This window comes from Phasianus colchicus, chromosome Z, assembly GCF_987193195.1.
Source record: "Phasianus colchicus chromosome Z, bPhaCol1.hap1.1, whole genome shotgun sequence".
In the NCBI taxonomy this organism is placed as follows: Eukaryota; Metazoa; Chordata; class Aves; order Galliformes; family Phasianidae; genus Phasianus; species Phasianus colchicus.
In genome coordinates this window covers 16,125,187-16,144,492 of record NC_143476.1, presented here as the reverse complement: position 1 = coordinate 16,144,492, position 19,306 = coordinate 16,125,187, and the positions used below count along the sequence as shown (strand labels likewise).

At 39.3% G+C, this 19,306-nt stretch overlaps 1 protein-coding gene across 3 annotated transcripts in view; it reads left to right on the top strand.

Annotated features, from left to right (window-relative positions):
• Positions 1–290: 290 nt before the first annotated feature.
• Positions 291–19,306, top strand: part of APC (APC regulator of Wnt signaling pathway) — a 93,822-nt gene continuing 74,806 nt past the window's right edge. The window contains exon 1 of one of the 3 annotated variants that reach the window (XM_031609905.2): positions 291–385. The gene's annotated coding sequence lies outside the window, so the exon portion shown is untranslated. The other 2 variants (XM_090132464.1, XM_031609906.2) reach the window with 2 other exon arrangements.

Sequence of the window (19,306 nt, the reverse complement as noted above, 5' to 3'; positions counted from 1 at the left end):
CTCACTGCACACGTATACGAGATCGCTTTCTGCAGGGTGAGAACCATTCCTAATCCAAATCTCCTACACCTGACGCTACTCTCTACAGCCGAGCCAAGCGCCTTTCAGGAACGACTTCAGTCACCACGCAAAGGCCGCCTCAGGCTCCCGGCGCACCGCCCACTTCCCCGCGGCACGGCGCGGCCCGACCCCCCGCTCCGCGCACCACACGGGACGGGACGCGGCGCTCAGCCCCGCCCCCCGGCAGGTGCGCGCCGTCCGGCGGGGGCGGATGCTCTCCCGCCTCCGCGCATGCGCGTCGCCGCCGCAGTTGGGATTTCGTCGTCTGAGCGTGCGCGGTCCTTTCTCCCCTCGGGCGAGATGGCGGCGAGGAGTCCGGTCCCGGGTAGCGAGTGAAGCGGGCGGCTGGGAGCTGGGGCGGCGGGCAGAGGGTCCCGGCGCCGCGGCTTAGGCGCGCGCGAGGGAGACGGCCGCCCTGCGGGGGCCGGGGCCGTGCGGCGCTCGGGGAGGAGGCGGGGGTCGCCCGTAGGTCGCCGCAGGAATGCGGAGCCGGGGAGACGGGGCAGGGTCCGGCCCCGGCCGGTGAGGAGGGGAGCGGTCGCCGAGCCCGCGCCGCGTATGCGCGCCCTTCGGCCGCCGCTTCAGGCCGCCCCGGGTCCGCTGCGTGGGTCCGCGGCGGGAGGCGTCGAGGAGCCGCGGCGGCGCTGCCGGGCGGGCGGAGCGAGGCAGACAGGTGAGTACCGTGCCCGCTGCCCCGGGCCGCGGCTCTCCCCACTCGTCACCCAGAGCCGTTCTGGGCTCGTCCCCGAGGCGCGTGGTCCTGCGCCCCTCCCGCTGTTTGCCTGTGGCCGGGCCGTCCCCGCTCCGCACAGGGATGCCTCCCTTAGGTGCCGTCCCTCTCGCCCCTGGAGCCTGGTCGTGAGTTGCCGGTCGCACGACGGAGCCGTTAGCGGTGGTGGTGTTGCGTGGTGTGACTTTAACTCTTGATTTTGAACTCAAAGGTCTGCCCCCAGAGCGTTCGGAGGCTTGCTGACTGAAATGCTGCTGGAATAGGAAGGCAGTAGTAGTGAGGCCCGCTGACTAGCTCTGAGGAAGAGTCCGTAAGGCTCTCTTCCTTGAAAAGATTTCGAGTCCTTAACCTGCAAAAGCCTTTCTCTAGCTGTTAGGTCAGTCTTTCTCTTCAAAGAGGAGGCTCCAAGGAGGCTCTTGTGGCCTTTCAGTACTGGAGGGAAGCCTGCCAATAGGATGAAGACTGACTTGTTAGATGGACGGATGGGACAAGCAATGAAGGCTTTAAACTGAATTTGTTAGATTTTAGGAGGAATTTCTTTACTTAAAGATTGGTGAGGCATGGAACAGGTTGTCTAGAGAAGCTGGGGGTGTCCCATCCTGGAGGCTTTCAGAGCTGACTTAGATGAGGCTGTGTGCAGCCTGATCTATTGAGCGGCAGCCCTGCCTGTGGCATTGAGTTGTTAAGTGGATGGGCTTCATTGTCTCTTCCATCCCAAGCCAGTCTGTAATTCTGTGCGTCAGGGCTTTTTCAGTTGCTTCCTTTCTTAACAAGATGTTAAGAGACTTGCAGGTGACGGCTGGATCTGTACAGGTGAGACTAAACCATACTTACGGAAGTCTTTCTAACCTCAACTGATGTTTGTAGTTTCAGAAGTTTTCAAATGTAGAGAAAAAAAAACACTTCAGGTTTGAGCAAATGTCAGCCGCACACTGTAACTGCAAGGTAATAGAAGTAGAGATGCAAATTTAATCAACTATGTAATGATTTGTTTGCCACTGTCCTGTCACCCTTAATAATGAACAAAGTGATAGTAGTGGCCTGTAAACTGGGAAGGCAAGCATTTTGGTAAAGCTGTCCTGGAAACTCCTCAAAAACTAAAACTTTACAGAAGCTGATTTCACATAAATACTTCTTCTAACTACTAAGTGAAAAAGAGGTGATTTTTTTTCTGTGCTCCAGTGGAGAAGCACTAGTTTGAAAGCTTTTTTTCAAGTGGTTATAACTTAAAATTTTTGCAAGAGTCAAGTAAAATTAGATAATTAATTGAAAGCAAAGCAGAACTTTTTCTATTCAGGTACTGTAATCTTGTGTTTTTAAAATGGGTTTAAAGGAATTTGTATGCATGCCAGTCCCAAACACATAAGAATCATTAGTCATCTTACAGTAAATGCCAGGAGATCAAAGAGTCACAGAATGGCTTGGACTAGAAGGCACCTTCAGGAACACCCAGTTTCAATCCGCTACCATGGGCAGGTTGCTTCCCCCTAGGTCAGGCTGACCAGGGCCCCACTCAGCCTGGCCTTGAATGCCTGCAGGGATGGGGTATACACAGTTTTTCTGGGTAGCCTGTGCCAGTGCCTCACCACTCTCTGAGTGAATAATTTTCTCCTAACATCTAATTTAAACTCCCCTATCCTTGCCCTAACACTATCAGAACACATGAAAAAAGCCTACCTCTTGTTTATAAGCTTCACTGAAATACTGGTAGGCCATGGTGAGGTCTCTCCAGAGTCTTCTCCTCTTCAGACTGAACAAGATTAGGTTTTCCTTTATCCCCTTCTTGGAAGTAGAAACAAGTGTTTCTCTTCTCTTTTTTTTTTTTTTTAAGTCACCAGGATCTTTGCCTGACAGCTGCTTTTTTCACCTATCATGGACGGTGACTTGGCAATGTCATCTGGTTCCTTCAGGACCCTAGGACACACATAATCTGGTGCCATAGACTTGTACACATTTAATCTCATTGGGTGGCCTCAAACTTCTGTTACAGTGGGGAGGGGTTTTTCCTCCCTAACCATTGCTGTTCAGTGGCTGGAGAGGTGTGAAGTGTGTGACTGACAGTGAAGACTGAGGCAAAGAACTTATGGAGTACCTCAGCCACTCTTGTTGCCGTTTCTCCCTTTCTCATTTATCAGAGGATTACAATCTCCTTAGCCTTTATTTATTAACCAGTGTATCTGTGGAATCCCTTTCTCTTTTTCATGCCTAGGCCACTCATTCCCTCTTCCACTACTTCTTTCCTTCAATTTGACCAGCTGGTCTTTCCTCAGCCATGACAGTTTCCTGCCTCCCCTGCACAATTTCTTATGCCTGGGAGATGGAGAGCTTTTGTTTGCTCAGAAAGGTGTCCTTAAAGAGTTGCCAGCTCTGCTTTGTTATTTTGTCTCTAAGGACAACTCCTCAGGGGATGTCATCCAATAATTCCTTTAATATGGAATGATTGAGTTTTGCTTTTCTGAAGTTCAGAATCCTGACTTTTTTGGCATGCCCACATTTGCTTGATATCATAGTTTCAAGTTTGTTGATATATTTCTTTTCCTATTATATTTATATTAAGATTATAGAATAACTCTGCCAAGGGGAAAAAAAAAAACAACTTTGCAGTAGTGAATACTTGAGGTCCTTGAATGTGTTACATTTCAGAAGTAATCATAAATGGATTATTTGGTAAAAGTTTTTATACTTAATGCTATAATGAAAGAAACAAGCCAGAACTCTGGAAATTAAAATGCTAATATACTTGATGATTTTATTTTTAAATGTTGCAGTAGTAGATACTACTGTGAATAAAAACATCCTTTAAGAAAAGCAATGAAATGCGTGTTTCAGTATATTTAGAGCATCAATTGCACAAAATATTTGTCAAGTAACTAATGTCACAATTGCTGTTTCTTAGATTATCAAACTGCAATGCCATCAACAATGTGCTGTGCCACAGAGTGTGCAAAGCTTTAGATACTCAGTTTTACTCAGTATTATTGTTAAATTAGTTGCTGTTAGCAAGCATCTACATTTTGTGCTAATGGTACCTTTTGAAAAATATCCATATGTATGGATGGATATATTTCTTGTAAATATTGCTAGAACCTTATTATTATCCAGATGATCTTTTATGTAAAAAAGTTGCATAATTATGTTTAGACATAAATAGAGTAGTAAAACTCAATCCTATAATTGAACAAGACGGGAAAAACTTTGGTTTGACTAACTTTATTTTAACTAGATTGAAAATTCTTAAGTAAATCACGCTTGTTTGTACTATTCTACAGCAGGTAACTTGTTTCAGGCAGTTGAGTAATGAGGAATTACTTTTAGAAATATTTTTATGGTAGGAAATTCTGAAATATCAGGAGTGGCATGTGAAAGCATAGCACTAATTTAGGGTAGTATGAATTTCACGATTTCAACTTGCAAAACTAAACTGCAGGAGTTATTCCGTAGCATTATGCAGTGGAAGTCCATTAATTTTGTCTTCACTTACCCCATCTGAAACTCAATGTGAGATTCAGTTTTTTGTTGTTGTTAGGGCTTATATTATTTGAATTGTTATCTTGGACAATGGAAAGCAATGCCTTTTTTCTTTGTATCAGATTAATGTGTTTTCACAGTATCCTTTTCAGTTACTTGTATGATGAGCAAACAATAGATGAATGTACTGAAATCATGTAGGTAAACAACTTGGTAAGAACAGTATACACCACTGACCTTTCATGTTTCACTGAGGTCATTGGAATAATGAGAGAAGGAAAAAGGTCTGTCCTAGGATTATTTTATGAGTTTAGCTTTCAGTGAAATCTCCATTGTAAGTATGAAAATGCAACATGAAATTGAGTATGCAAGTACGCAGCTTGGAAATGGAATCCAGTAGTTGTAACTAATTTTCAAATAGATCTTCCAGTAATTTGCTGGTCAAACTCATATTATTTTCACCATCCACTTACTGTCAGTTGTACTAAAGATGCTCTTAGCATCTTAGCATTTGAATCCTGTTTCACATACTCATCTTTTAATGATCTAACAATTCTCTTAGAGTTTTGATTCTGACTAGCTTCAGTCCTGACTACAACTTGTGTTTGTTAAGGCTGTGTTAAAATAACTTGTGTGCTATTGTTGAATTTTGCTTGCTGAGTCACTGTCATTCAGTTTTAATTAAAAGCATGCTACTTTTGTATCAGGTGTAACTGGAGAATTAAGTTATAAAGCAGTAAATACTCACAGGATATATAGACCTCTGATGTTTAGTGGGGCGTAGTGTTTTTCAGTTGAAGAAAAATAAGGTTAGGTTTCATTATCTCCACATGCTTCTGTAACAATAGTTCTACTGCTTGCCTGCCATGATCACCAGATTCTATATAGCAATTTGAATTGTCCATCGGAGATTAGTAGGGTTCAATGAATATTTTCATTTTGTCTTTTGTTATTGTTTAAATATGAGCTAGTAGAAATGAGACATTTTAAAAGCATGAACATTCTTGAAAGTGGAGAGGCTTCATTTTACCTTATAATTTCCATTTGGATTTTCACAAGGTGAGAAGTAAAAATTAAATGAGAGTATCTTTTCAATTAGTTCTATTAGAGCAGGAAGTAGTTTGATTTATTTATATAATGGTAAAGTAAATCAAAATTTTGAGCACAGATAGCATTTTGAGGAGTATGAAATGTAGTGTTGTTTTTCTCGGATGCACTTAAATCACAAATTGATAAAATATTAACCTCTGGAAAAAGAGACCTTGCTTGGGGGGACTTTGTAATTCAGAATAAAAATAATTTAGGCTTATGTTAGATGGGTAATGATATCCCTTTTAGTACTATGACTTCTGAAAGTGTGAAGTTTTTATTCTTAATCTGTGATAGAACACCTATGACACAGAAAAGCACCACTTAAGACTAAGTTTGTGAGATTAATTTTTTTCTTGACAGTTGCACACTTTTTCTGGAAATTTGATATAAATAAAATGCTTATTTATGCAGTTTATGCTGCAAGTGTTGTTTGCTTTAAATAGATTCTGCAGGGCGCTGAGTTTTGCAAAACTGAATTTGCCTGTTAATTGGCCTTTTTGTAGTAACTGGCCTGTTGGGAGAACTGGAAGAAAACTAGGATTTCTCATTGCTGTGTAACAGGATTGCAAAGAAATCATGAAAGGATAAATTGTGTGACTTAGCTCTCCTTTTATTAACTGAAAAAGGTTTTCAGGATCACATGAGCTTTTCCTCTTCTCTAAAATGATTGCCATGGAGATCCCATATTGCTGCTGTTCTTCCACTTAAAGGGCTTCAGCTAAAAAGCTTTTTTGAGCCATGACCATTTAAGAACAGTACTGCATGATATATACGAAAGGTGTTTGTATACCAAATATATATTTATACAGAAAAATTACAAGTTAGCATATATAAAATTTATACAGAAACTCAACTGTATTTCTTACACATGCCTATTCTTACTCATTGTTCTTTCACATCAAGCTTTAGCTGGAAGTTATGTATTGTTTTATGACTTAGTCATGTTTTGCAGCTATTTTTTTGGAGTAAGAATTTCTGCTTTTTATTATTTAAATTGAAATTCAGTTGAAAAATGAGAAACATTGCCCCCAAGCCCCTCTGGCTTGTTTTGTTAACAGTTTTCACTAGAGTTTGCATTTATATGGCAGGCTTCCTGTTTCAGTAGTGTGGTGACTTCTGTCTAATAAAATTATTTGAATGTCTAAGTAAGCATGTCAGAATAAGACTTAGAGCTATCACTGTATACACTCAAGTGGATCCCTGTTCCATATTTTGTCTCTTGGACATGATTTCTTGTATGGTAATACTTTACTGTTTTGTGGGAATATGGAAAAGTTTTAATATGAATAATAATATGGCCAATGGGTTCAAACATGGTAGTGAAAATCAGAAGTGAAAATTACTGTGTGTAATACTGAGCGTTCTTATCTTTGGTCAAAATGACCCATCGGGCTTGTATTTGATTTACATTTTGTTTGGCAAAAGTACGGTGAACCTTAACACAGACTGTATACTTGGGTAAATAGAGCAGCAGAGTTCTGAGTCCACGTTGCTACTTTTATTATCCTTGCAGAAACATTATTCTGATGGAAACAAAATGTTACCACAATGGAATTATTACTAGTAGTGTCTCCACACTGCATGAGACCAGGATTGGGTTTGTGTTTGTAATTATTTCCTGGAAGTCCAGGGGTATTAAAAAAAAAAAAAAGGAAGTACAGCACAGCATGTAGTGAACAGAGACTTTTTTACTGTTGCTGAGCTGGGATTTTTACAACTAACAGTTTGTTATAAACACTATGTAATGACCTTCAGCTTTCTCTATTAGAACATTTCTTTTTTTCTTCATAATTCAACAACTGTAATGATGGTTCTCCTGTTTTTTATAAGTAGCTGCGAGAGCAGCATTGTGGGTGCAAAGTTCTTGATTACCATGTCTTATCTTGCAGCTCTATCCTCAGAACAGATTTGCCAAGTTTGAGTGGTTTGTGAGAAATGTTATTTATGTCAATTATGCCTGTGTATGAAGGAGATTATAGGGAAAACTGTTGATGGTAAGAGCAGTTATGTCTTGTAAGTAGGAGAGACTGAAGAATGTGCTGCAGGACAAGCGCACGGAAAAACTCAGGTGAGTATACAACTGTACCTGTATTTCAGTGCTTTTATGTGAGGAGAGGGTCAGGGTAAGCTTTAGTTACTACTACTTCACAGCATAGACCTGAAGAACAAATTGCAAAGCTTAAGGAGCAGTAGTATGTGCTGTTGTATTAGGACTACATAATGAAATGGCTCTTTCTGTGTTTATATAGATATATATTATTTATATTATATATATATTATATTATATATATATATTATATTAAATATATATATTTATATATTCTCTGTGAGGGAATAGAATAACTTTTCTACCTCAATCTTATCAACTGTTTGTTTTGTATATAAACTAGTGACAAGATGCATGCAAATTCTAGGATGCCTTAGTGTGTAGTTACACATTTCTTTGGTTATGTTTGAGAACATGCGAAGAATATCCTGGGAGATAAATTTATCATGTTGATACTTACTCAGTGGTACTGGAATTAAGTTATGTAAGATGAAACGGCCAACTGGGATTGTTTAGTCTGGGGAAAAGGGGGCTGAGAGAAGACCTTGCTGCTCTTTTCAAATACCAGAAAGGTGATTGCAGTGAGAGCGGGGTTGGTCTCTTCTCAGCGGTGACAGGATGAGGAAAAATGGCCTCAAGTTGCACCAGGATAAGTTTAGGTTGGAGGAATAGTCTCCCCAGGGGGCTGGTTGTGTCACCATCCCTGGATGTGTTTAAAAAACCATTTGGATGTGGTGCTCAGGGACATGATTTAGCATTGGGTTGTTAGAGTTAGGGTTGTATGGTTAGGTTGTGGTTGGGCTCGATGATCTTTAAGGTCTTTTCCAAACTGAGTGATTCTGTGATTCATTTGTTTTTTCTTACATGCAATTAAATGCTAAGTTCTAGTTCCAAAGCTTTGAAATATTATCAGAAGTCTTAATGCTTTGTAAAGGTAGGAGGAAGTGGGTGATCTTCACAGTATTGTTGCCTATTCAGTAAAAATATATATTCTGTAGATGATATAGTGTATAATTTAGTCTTTTTATCATGTTGCAGTCTACTTATTTTAGTGAGTATATTGGTTATTTCATCTTGAAGCTATTCAGTGATGGCATCAAGTAGATAGGCACTTCATTTTTCATGAGAAAGAAAAGTTATCAGCCATTCCAAATGAGAAATGTGTATTCTTTGAGTTCTTTTGTTATCCTCTTCCAGCTTACTGCTAGCTTCAGGGAGGAATTCTCTAACTTATTTTTAGAGTCGGAAATAGAAAATTTCCTTTTATGATGCACAAAGCATGTAAGTCAAAGGGCTACACAGATGTGATTGTTTGTTACTATATTAGGTACTGGGCTAATGTTGTTTTGAACTATAACTTTTTGTTGTTTTTTCTTTTTTTTAAGTGTGAGGAAGAAACAGGTTTAGATATTTGAATTAGGCATTCCACAAAGGAAACACTGTGCGTAGAATAATGGAATTTCTGGAGTTAAATGCCTGCATTCTCACTGAGATTTTTTTCAGCTTCTTATCTGCTGCTCAGAAAGTTCTGTATTCAAAATCTCTGATCTTTTTAAGCTGTTTCCTACAGAATTTGCAAACCCAAGGGCTCAAGTAAAATCATCTTAATTTGTATTAATCATGAGCGACTTGCTTGTGAAATGAGTTTGGTATAACTGTTGGCTGTCAGCAAGTGCAATATATGAGGATCTAGACTACAGAAGAGAAAACAAATGCTGATGTGTTAGAACTTACTTACTTCTGGCATCAATAGCCTTCTCTACAGTTTTGGAGTGAGAATGCTTGTACTGACAAAATTACTGGCACCAACTGGCACCTGTTATTGCCAAAAAGGCAAAGTCGGTCGGCAGTGTTGAGGTATGCTAGGTTCTGAGGCTAATAGAATGACCGTATTCTTTCCATGATCTTGCTTTTAACACAAAACTGAATTGGCTCTTTTAGCTGTCTTCATATTCTCTCCTTTTTCAGTAGAATGAATATGTTGGGATTTTCTTCCATAGTATCCGAACTGTTCACATACAACCCCTTCACTGTATGGGAGTCTAGTTCTAGTTCAGTCAAGAAGAGTGGTGATTCAAACTTATGTGAAATTACTACAGTTTCCACATTTAGAACAATAAAAAGCAGGAGTTCCTGCCCTTTGCTCTAACATTTTTGTACATTTTGGATTTTGCTATTGTGATTTTTGTGGAAACCATAGCTCTTAGAAATATAAGCTCAAAAGGACATCAGCTATTGTATTTTATCTTCTGGTTCCAAATATAGCTTATTTCTTTGTATGTATTGTCATGTATGTTCATCAGTTTAAATTCCATGTTCTGAATATGACTCAGGATAGTAATGCCAAAATAGGATAGTGATACTAAATTCAGTTGTGTAAATCTCTAAATTTTGTTCAGTTCCAGAAACTTCAGAAATCTGGAACTCAGTTTGGAATCAGTGAAACAGTTCTAATTTAATCAAATCTTGTTTTCACTTGCGTGTCATTCTGATTGCTTCCAGGTCACCAGGAAACACAGAGTACGCCTGAGTACTGGCTCATAAATAAGTGTGGTTATTATATTATTTTAGGATATTAGAATAACCTTTAAAATTTACTGTGTGCACAATAAATCTGGCCTGCATTCAGTTAGACTTTGCTTGTTATTGTCCTAATATGTGAGTGCTATCCAGTAGCCAGAATATTATGAGAGTTCTAGTTGGTTAACGTAAGACTAATAGGATGTTTGAATTGGCATGGAATTAGGTCTCTGACAAAAGATTTAGATGCCAGTCTAAGTGATGGCTTGTTAATTAAATGTCTAAATGTCTTTGTTAAGACCTTGAGAACTAGACTTGATTCATAAAGCCTTTTCCAAAAAATGTTTCAAGTGCTAGAAGCTGAAAAGAATGAATTGAATAGAGAAAGAGACCTTGTCTTCCTCTAAAACCAGTGGATTTGTGTGTTGCTTTATTTGCATGAAAAAGTGCATGACTGTCTTTATACTATTCCAAGTCTCTCTCTTAATTGTATTGTAAGCAAGATGTCCAGATCTTTTCGCTACTAATGAAATAGGGCCTTCAGTGATACAAAGGTAGTAAAGAGTTCATGTGGCAGTCTAGTGTGTATGCATCAAGGAAGACTTGAAACTTAGTTGACGGCAAAGTGTGGTGGTAATTTACTATGCTGATTATTTTTAAGATTTAAAAATACTTGGGTGTTTTAGAATATTCTACCTGACTTCAAAAGAATATTGGAAAAGCATCTGTCTTTGGCATGCTGGTTACTCTGACTAGCTTTGATAAACTTTCCACTATTATATTCTTGCCTTTAATGTCAACTGCTTTGAGAGTAGAAAGCATAGGAACATACAAATTTGTTCTTTGTTCACTGAAGTTTTCACTGCTTCAGACTTTTCTGATTTGTGACTTGCAAGTGTTGGAGTTCTTTTCAAAGGCAGGCAATTGTCCATGCAGGCAGTTAGCTTACACCTCCACTGCTTGAAGAATTTTATTCAATTCATGTTCATTACCAATGGTACAATAAACATACATGAATAGTGCTTTTTATCATTCTTGCTTCTGCTCTGTATGTTTCAAATTATTTTACAATTATTTTGCAGGAATGCCTGAATTAACCAATGTTAGACAAACCTCATGTCCATAAAGGCTTAATTCCTCTCTGAAGCAACAACTTTGCTCCCAGCCTTTAGATTATTACTGGGTATGTCAGCTGGAAAGTAAGGTTGGCAAATGCTAACAGTGAACTTCGTGAAAACATTTGCTCTTTGAGAGATGCAGAGTAAATAAAGGAACATGACAGTATCTGCTAAAGGTAGACTTGAATGCTTGTGCATTTGTAGCTCACTTGTCTTCTAGTGAGCTCATACTCTACAGCCTTCTGTGGAAGTGCTTTAACTTGATAGTTCTAGTCATGCTATAGTTTGTGACTGAAGCATAGGTGTAACCTTGTTTGTAGTGAGTCTGGACATTCCAATCATATCACTCATCCAGGTGACTTTAATCACATACATGTTTGCTCACATGATGAATGGGTATCATGCAGTGAATGCTACATTACATTTTTTTTGATATTACGTGTTTGGAAACGAGATGGAGTAAAAATTCTGAGAAATAAAGTAGGAAGTTAGAAGAATGCAGTTCATCCCTAGTCTTCAGAATATTTCAGTTCCTGACAGTTCTTACTGCAGAAGGACTTTGTTCATGTGACAGAAGAGATTTTGTCAATGACATCGAATCTTTCCCGTTGTGTCATCCTTGTCAGAACGAATATCTACTGTGAAGATTTCTTTGTTCTGCCCCCTGGAGCAATTAACTTGAGAAATAAACCCCTTTCATTGTGTTAGAAAGTGATTAAAATTCTTGGGATCTCAGCACAAAATTTGCCATCACAGAATCACAAAATGGCCCAGGTTGGAAGGGACCTCAAGTGTCATGAATCTCCAACCCCCCTGCCACATGCACAGCCACCAACCTCCACATTTAATACTAGACCAGGCTGCCCAGAGCCTCATCCAGTCTGGCCTTGAACACCTCTACAGACAGGGCATCCACAACTGCTCTGTGCAGCCTGTTCCAGCACCTCACCACTCTCTCTGTAAAGAACTTCCCCCTGACATCCAACCTAAATCTCCCTTCCCTCAGCTTAAAACCATTTCCCCTTGTCCTGCTGTCACTCACCCTTTCAAAGAGTTGATTCCCCTCCTGTTTGTAGGCTCCCTTTAGATCCTGAAAGGCTGCAGTGAGATCACCCCACAGCCTTCTTTTCTCCAGGCTGAACAAGTGCAGCTCCCTCAGCATGTCCTCACAGGGGAGGTGCTCCAGTCCCCTGATCATCTTCGTGGCTCTCCTCTGGACTCTCTCCAGCAGCAGTTAAGCATGACCTTCCCCTGGTGAAACCATGCTGGCTGTCTCGGATCACACACCCTTTCCTCATGTGATCAAGCATGTCATCCAGGATGATCTGTTCCATGATCTTCCCAGGCACAGAGGTGAGACTCACTGGCCTGTAGTTCCCGGGGTCCTCCTTGCTCCCTTTCTTGTAAATGGGAGTGATGTGACCCTTCCTCCAGTCATCTGATACCTCACCTGACAGCCATGACATTTCAAGTATGATGGAGAACGGCTTGGCAACCACCTCAGCCAGCTCCTTCAGGACCCTGGGATGCACGCCATCCGGCCCCATAGGCTTGTACACATTCAGTCTCATGATGCAGTCTCGGACTTGCTTTGTCTCCCCACCGGGGGGTGAGGGGGGGGGTTTACCATGCTGGTCCCCCACCTAGAGGTTTAGGAATGCAGGGCTCAGGGATGTGAGAAATATGGAATCCTGGCCTCCCGTGAAGACCGAGGCAAAGAACTCATTCAGTACCTCAGCCTTCTCTTTGTCTGTTGAAGCCAGTTCTCCTTTTACATTTACCAAAGGAGGTACAGTCGCTTTGACCTGTCTCTTCTGACCCATGTACCTGTAGAAAGTCTTTCTATTGTTTTTCACATCCTTTGCCAAGTTCAGTTCTGCCTGCGCCTTGGCTTCCCTGTTCCCAATGGTAATGTTTTATTTGAAATTTTTACTTCTGTAAAATAACACATCTTATGTTGCTAAAGTTCAATCAGGAAAACTCATGAGGTGAATTTAAACTGAAATGGTTTGACTTCTAACATTAAAATAATATAAATTCTAGTTGAGGATTCTGTGTTAGAGTAGTTATTAGTCTTTGTTAGCTGTTCTATACAAGTCAACTAAGCAAACTGTTTGGAGGAGAAAGTTAGAATTATTGATTGTGGTTTTCCATGAATCTCAGCTGTTTGAGGTTAATGTTTTAGCTGACTCGGTTGGGAATCTTTGAATATGATTTTTCTTTATTTAAGATCAAAGTACTGGGACATAGGGGGGAAAAAAAGGAGAGTTGCAATATTATACACTTCAATTGTGCAATTACACTGTGTGTTCTAAGATTGAATGCATGCAGTTTCATTATCTTGATTGCCTAAACTGAGTAGCTGGTGGTCCTGGGCTCAAGCTGGAGCAGGGAAGCTAGCGTTCAAATGTGCGCTCAGACATATTCATCAGCTCTTTTCTTCCCTTGATTTTTTTTTTTTCCCCAGTATTCTGATGAAGTAACTTGGGTAGCAGTGAATGTTTAATAGCGACTGTCTCAGTTGCTGTTTCTTTTTTTTGAAGTAGCATATTGGTTTCCAAGATCAAGAATGGGCTATAGTAAAGCTAGCTTTTTGTGAGTTGTAAAAGTACAGATCATTTAGCACTACTGTTGCATGTATAAATCTTGCTTCTGGAAGCAGTTTGCCGAGAGGTTAATGAGTATTTCAATTCTGTGGTTTTTTTCTCCTGAACTGGAAATAAACATACTGATCAAATACAGGAGAGAGTAGTCTGTCTGAATTGACAGAATTTGAGTAGACTGAGTCATACATCTCACCTTGAATTTTTGTTCCTTTCTGACTGTTAAGCAAACTAAACCTTTATCATCAGGAGAAAGTGTCCTAAGATATCAAACTTCTTGGTTTTTACATTAAAAATCCCCCAAAATATAGGATTGAAAAGTCTGTTTTTTAACCTTGCTGGTGTTATAGAAATGAAGTCTTGAACTCTAAAAGATAAACAGAACAACTCATAGTCTCTCCTCCTGTACGCACCAACAGTATAAACCCTCATTTTGAAATGAAGTGGTGGATTTCAGTTTTGAAAACATCCACTAAGCTATGCACAGGAGAAGAAAAAGATGTTTAGTATGCCACTAGTGCCTAAAGGATTGTGTCACAACCAGTTCCCTAACGGTCTGAAACCCAAGTTACCCATGGAAGCTTTTTTTTATTGTAATAAATAAGCTGGAGAGTAACACTTCCAAAAAAAAACCCCAAACAAACCTTAACCCAAAAATCTTACACAAGTCATTACACTTAATTAATATGGGTATGAGCAAGAAAACTGTGTACTAGCCAGGTGTCTCTGGGATACTTTGCACTACCTCGGATTATGTCCATTCTGTAGGAGTGCTGCTTCCCAAGAGCCTTATCTCTGTATTCACAGAGTTTAACCAGTGGTGAGTTTTGATCTTGAGGCAAAAGAAAAAAACAAAAACACAAACTGGAGGATTTCCTTTCCAGATTTTAACAGGCAGTCAGCTAAATGCTTATATTCTAAGACTTGACTATAATTATTGCAACACATTGATTGTATATACATTGCAAGGAATTACGTTCTTGAGGTACTAAATCAATTTAAAGCCCATTGTGAGTCTGTGCTGTTGAGTATGACCTCTGTATAAAAGATACAGTACATTAAAAAGCAGTATTTCTTAAACGAATGCCTTGTTTCACTGTGTGGACTTAAACACTTTGTTTCATCTTTATAAGCTCCTATTGAGATTCTGTGATTTTGTTTACTACACAGATATTGGGAAATTCAGTTCCAGTTTATCCTACTTCTGGCTATTGGACCCTTTAAACATCTGTGACAGATTTAGGAATATTTTCAATATACAAAAATAAAAAGAAATAGCTTCTTGCTAATTGATTAAGCTGCACTGTATAAACCATATAATTAAGTCTTAGCAGATTGTGCCATTTTGCGGTCCTGTTGTGAGCTCTTCATTACTTTCTGTTGTGTACTAAAACATGGATTTATTTTTTTTTGAGCTTTTTAAGAAAAATGTATGTATCCTCAGATTCTTTGTCAACAATTTATTTTGTAGTGGACAGTTTTTAGATTGATTTTTATATAGTTGTCATTGAAGAGCCTCTGGGGCTCAGATATAAGAGTGTAAAACATTGTAATTAAAAGCTATGATTGAGGAAGATCTTTGTGGTGTTTCTAGATCTTGTATTTTCTTAATACAGCAGTCTTTAAGAATTTTTCCTGTAGTTACCTATAACAAAGTTAATAGCTAGAACCTTTTTGTCTCTGCAAACATGGAAAATGATGGCTAGCGTACCTTTTTGTAAAAGGTCTTTGCTTATAAGATTCCACAAAAGTTGACCTTTTCTCCTTTTCAATATCCTGAGTATAGCACATGTTGATGGCCTTCAGCTAAATAGATTTTTAACTGATTTATTACTGCTGTAATGTCAGAATGCTTACAAGAAATCAGCTCTTGCTTTAAGAACATCTGGTTCAAACCAAACAAAGGAAAGACTGAAAAAGATGACTGTGTTGAAAAAAGTAAATATTCCAAGAAATGACAGAGCTTCTATTTGTCATAGTGGTATGAAGTTCTGGGATGCTCGTAGGTTGCCTGTAAAGCTCAAATGACCATGTAGCATTCTGTTTCTCTTAGTGACCTCTTGTCATCCTCAGTGTACTAAGGAACTGAATTTGATTATTCATTTGCATATGTATTCATCTATTTGTCATTTGCAGATGTGAATGCCATCTTCTTATGGCTGATGCTAAATGTAAAAAAAAAAAAGTTGCTCTGTCATGTAATTCTGGCCACTGTAGCTGATCGCTGTGTCTACTCAGTTTCTTCTACAGGGTCTGACTCTGAATCAGTTTCTGAGCAGCTCGTGACTGTGCAGCCATGGGTAAGAGTGTAAATCAGTCAAAAGCTGAGCTACAGCTAGGAACAGAGTAGGCTAAAATGAAGTGTTTTCTTCACATGAGATCACTCCAGTGAAGACAAGACAGATCCAGAGCCTGGCATTCCCCATGAAACAAAGGGAAATATAAAATTCTTCATCTTTCTGTAAATGTTTAATCTTTTTCTGTTCTAGAGACCAGCTAGGGAAGAAAGGAAAAATAAAAAGGATGTCCCCTAGGGAAGAGATTTTTATCATGAAACATTTTTTCTAGAGAATCTTACAGGTACATTAGGTGTGGACGCTTACGGAATATATTTAGCACTACAGTTTGAGTAAAAATTTAGTAAAATTAGTAAAAAATTGAGTAAATATTTAGCTTGCTGAGGATTTGGAATGATCAGATGAGCACATACATAAATCAGTGAGGTAGAATAAACCAAATTTGAAAGTCAACTCAAGTTTTCCTGAATAATGTGAACTTACTTTCTGAACATATTACAGACAAATGATAATTTCCTAGCTTGCTACAAGAAAAAAAAAAAAACACACCTGAAAACCAAGAACCTTCTTTCAAACTTTTCCAAATTTTTGGAAGAGTCCAGCCTTTTAGTTGACTGACTAAACACCATCAGTTTCAATTTGTTGCATTTCTTTTATGTTACTAAAAAAAGCTCTTTGTAAAGAACTGCTGTATTTGTACATACACAAATGTTTGAAAAATAATGCAGATCATTAATGTTGGATGAAATGAAGATATCTGCAGCATGTTTGAGAAGGTGTGAGCTAATGTAGGTATGTATTGAACATCTGTGTTGCCTTTCATCTGAGGTAGAGTATTGATACGACTTACTCCTGGTGTCTTTGAGTTCAGGCCCAGGTTACATAACTCATTTTGATGATATTTGAACAGAAAAAAGATCTAGTAAAGATTTGTACTTTTAAGGTCGATTAGAAGTGAGATCTGTTAAATGTTGTGCTTTGTTACTGTTGAAAGAGCCTAAAAAAACATAGAGGAAAGGCGGAAAAGTAATATGCGTGTTGCTAAGAAAGAAAAAAACTTCAAGGCACGTCTGGAATAAAAAGTGGTAATTACAACACAAATACAGTAAGCTGCTTTACATGCTTGAAAAGAGCTGTAGCAGAAGAAATGCAATACAGGGATAATGTGGCATTCTTAATTTGAAAATGAGGAAACCGTAGTAAATGAAACACAGAGCCAGTGGTGGATGGGGTTCCTTATCACAGAATCACAGAATGGGGTTGGAAGGGACCTCAAGAGATTAGAGTCTAACGCCCCTGCTAAAGCAGGTACCTTACAGTATGTAGGAGGTAGACATCCAGACAGGTCTTGGATATTTCTATAGAGGACAACTCCACAGCTTCTCTGGGCAATGTGTTCCAGCTCCATCAGCCATCCTGTAAAGTTGTTCTTCTACATGTTTGTACAGTGGTACTTATGTTCAATTTTTAGGCCATTACTTTTTGTTGTATCACTACACACCACTGAGAGGTATAAACATTTGTCAGATCCCTTCTCAGTCATCTTTTCCTCAGGCTAAACTGACCCTGGTTACTCAGCCTTTCCTCATATGGGAAGTGCTCCAGGCCCTTTATCATCTTTGTTGCCCTCTGCTGTAGTCCTTCTAGGAGATCCCTGTCTTTTTTGAACTGGAGAGCCCAGAATTGGGCATAATATTCTAAATGTTGCCTCACCATGGTGAAGTAGAGGGAGAGATCGCCTTTCTCCAGTTGCTGGCCACACTTTTTGATGCACCTTTTATACCTCGGGTAGAGGAATGTTTGTGGATGGTCAAGTTTGCTGTATTATCATTTGCTATGTAAACCTCTTCCATTATTGTTCTTGTACTGTGTTTAGAGTATTTGAGTAATCACCTTCAGGTACTGGAAGGCTGCTGTAAGGTCCCCTCAGAGCCTTCTCTTCTGAGGAGATCTCCATCACTCTCAGCCTGTCCTCATAGAGGGGGGTTCTCCAGCTCTCTGATCATCTTTGTGCCTCTTCTCTGGCTCTGCTCTAACAGCTTGTTGTCTTCTTGTGTTACGGGCTCTGGAACCGGTTGCAGGCTCCAGATGGAATCTCACGAGATCAGAGTAGAGGGGCAGAATCACCTCCCTTGACCTGCTGGTCATGCTTCTCTTGATGCAGCCCAGAATATGGTTTGCCCTGTGGTCTGCAAGTGCACACTGAAGTCTCACATTGAGTCTTTCATCAACTGACACTCCCAAATCCTTCTCAGGGCTGTTCTCAAGCCATCCTCTGCCCAATCTGTATCTATGCTTTATCTGTAATATTATAGATTGACCTATGACACCTTGCTGGATCTAACTTATGAGCAAAATGAAGCAGTCTTTCTCCTTAAATCTTCATTTATTTTAATTTGCAACAAGAAACCTGCATGCAGATGGAAAAAAATACTGAGAAGGAAGGAAGCATGAGTGGGAAAAGTCTTTAGAGTACAGTATTTCCAAACAAATTGAGGAACTGGCAAACAATAGAGAGCATTACCTAGTAACGGATGTAAAGGAACAGGTGATAGCTTTCTGTAAATCTCACTTATTTATGAGATTATTAAGCAGAATACATTTCCCTACTTTTCTCATTCAACTTATGCTATGTTATATGACTTCCTGGTTGTTAAATGACCCTTTGCAAGACAGATCTTTATGGAAGAATCTTTTTAAGCTCAGGAGCTTGTAGCTTTATTGAAATTTTAGTATATTAGCATAACAAAATCTTAAAAGATCAACTTACTGTCTGATTCTCTATATTCAGGTCAGAAATTTTGTGCTTATTTCTATAGGACCAGTGTCAGAAAAGTTGAGTGCACATGGTCTGAATGATGCATTAGGAACAGCTTTTTTTCCTCTATTCTTCTCTGCATGTTAATGAGAAAGATGGTACTACAGTTTCTTGATCCTTACAAAACCTTTTTTCTTCTGATAGTCTGAAGTCATTTAGTATGGAAATAACGTACATTGTTTCTCAAAGGAACCTGATGGGCAAAGTAGGAAGATAGCACTACACCATCAAGAAATAATTAATGCTGATAGGGCATATTATGAGGATCAAAACTGTGTGTACATAGAAACTATTCCTGGTCTTAGTCATGTGATAAGAACAAGGTTCAGAGGGAACAATGCTCAATTTTAGTGTAGTAGGGAGAAGTGAAAGCACCTTCACAATTTCCAAGGCGGTGAAAAGCAAAAAGCATGTTCTGCTCCAGTGATTTTTAAACGAAAGTTAAAAGAGGCAAGTTTGGTTATAGCAGCTGCTATAATAATTTATGAACTTCTGTATTAAGGTGAAATCTGAATATGTTAAACAGATGAAGCAAATATGTTTGGGAGAATGT